This window comes from Mandrillus leucophaeus, unplaced genomic scaffold (assembly GCF_000951045.1).
Source record: "Mandrillus leucophaeus isolate KB7577 unplaced genomic scaffold, Mleu.le_1.0 Scaffold60, whole genome shotgun sequence".
In the NCBI taxonomy this organism is placed as follows: domain Eukaryota; kingdom Metazoa; phylum Chordata; class Mammalia; order Primates; family Cercopithecidae; genus Mandrillus; species Mandrillus leucophaeus.
In genome coordinates, this window is record NW_012106475.1 from 6,346,622 (window position 1) to 6,348,503 (window position 1,882).

The window sequence follows — 1,882 nt, forward strand, 5'->3', positions numbered from 1 at the left end:
AAGATCTGTTCTTTGTTTGTTTGTTTGTTTTTTTGACGGAGTCTAGCCCTGTCGCCCGAGCTGGAGTGCAGTGGCGCTGTCTCGGCTCACTGCAAGCTCCGCCTCCCGGGTTCACGCCATTCTCCCGCCTCAGCCTCCTGAGTAGCTGGGACTACGGGCGCCCACCACCAAGCCCGGCTAATTTTTTGTATTTTTTTAGTAGAGATGGGGTTTCACCGTGTTAGCCAGGATGGTCTCCATCTCCTGACCTCGTCATCCGCCGCCTCGGTCTCCCAAAGTGTTGGGATTACAGGCGTGAGCCACCGTGCCCGGCAATATATTAAAATGATAAAATCATAAATAAGTTGGGTTTATCCCAGGAACAAAAGGTTGGTTTAACATCTAAAAATCAATGTAATTCACTGTATCAACAGACTACATAAAAACAATTAGGTGGTGAACACCTATAATTCCAGCTACTCAGGCCTGACAGAAGTAGGAGGATTGCTTAGGCCCAGGAGTTCAAGGGTACAGTGAGCAGTGATAACACTACTGCACTCCAGCCTGGGTGACAGAGCGAGACCCCCTCTCAGTTGAAAAGAAAAGAAAAGAAAAGAAAGAAAAAGCAAATGATCATCTCAATAGATGAAGAAATGCATTTGATAAAATTCAATGTCCATTCATAATTTTAAAAAGCAAACAAAAACACAACTAAGCAAACTAGGAATGAAGGTGAACTTTCTCAGCCTCCTATTAATAAAAGGGCTTCTGTGTTAGATATATATGGCTGCATAACAAATTACCCCAAAACATAACAGCAAACATATTTCAGTTTCTAGAGGTCAGGAACCCAGGTATGGCTTAGCTGGGTGCTCCTAGCTCAAGGTCTCTCACAAGATTGAATTTACATTGTCATCTGCGGCTATAATCTCATCTGAAAGCTCACTAGAGTTGGGGTGGCGGGGGAGATCCACTATCCTCAAAAGGCTACATACGGTCTGATTCCATTTTCATGACATTCCGGAAAAGGCAAAACTATAGAGACAGAAAACAGATCAGTGGTTGCCATTTGCAAACAATTTCTGTTCACAGACCACCTCTAGGCCATCCCTGTACTGGGTTTCCAGGGCAACCACCAGCCCTCCCTCCTCAGCTCCAGGCTCCTTTCTGAACCCTACCTGGGTTTACATTTAGTAGCAAGCTGCTTGACACGGGATTGACTCCCGTTTCATAGACACTGTGTTAATTTTCTCTCCTCGGGTACTGCTTCCAGGGCAAATACCCGCATTGATGCTGGCACCGGGAACGGGGCGGATGACAAAGTGTGAGGCAATCTGCCCAGTGGCAACTGACATGATTTCATGATTTCCACAGGTCCATCCGCTTCCTGCCAGTGTGTCAGATCAGAGCAGCAGGAGTCCGTCGGGAGAAGGATGGGGGAAAGGAACCGAAAACAATTAAGGCAGGCTCTGTAAGCTTCCACCTCCCACACCAGAAGGGTCCCACAGCAGAAGACTACAGTGGAACCTTCCCTGCTGTAGGAGGAAAGTGCTGACTTTAACCAATTTCTGCGGTCACGCCTTCCTCTTCTTTCCTTTCTCCCTCTCATTCATTCACTGACGCCGCAGCACTGATCAGCACAGACACAGAAGCTGCCTCCAAGGGACCAAAGGGAATAACCGCGGTTCTGAGGTGTGGGGACGGCTGTTCCAGGGAAATGTGGACCGCTCAGGAGGGGCTCCTAGCGCAGGCGTCTTCCCCGCAGACGCGGTTACAGCTGCGCTTTGCACGGCCTGCGGAAGTTTGCAAATCTAGCAGGTCTGCTCTCCCGGCAGCAGGACGTGCAGGGGCTCGGCCCGCGGTCAGGACAGCTCCCGTGGACTAAGGGCGGCCCCCCGGGGCC

The 1,882-nt window shown here is 49.7% G+C and overlaps 1 protein-coding gene across 1 annotated transcript in view; it reads left to right on the forward strand.

Annotated features, from left to right (window-relative positions):
• The first annotated feature begins 1,483 nt into the window (after positions 1-1,483).
• Positions 1,484-1,882, forward strand: part of CDKL1 (cyclin-dependent kinase-like 1 (CDC2-related kinase)) — a 68,734-nt gene continuing 68,335 nt past the window's right edge. The window contains exon 1 of the mRNA XM_011999754.1: positions 1,484-1,671. The gene's annotated coding sequence lies outside the window, so the exon portion shown is untranslated. The remainder of the gene's footprint in view (positions 1,672-1,882) is intronic.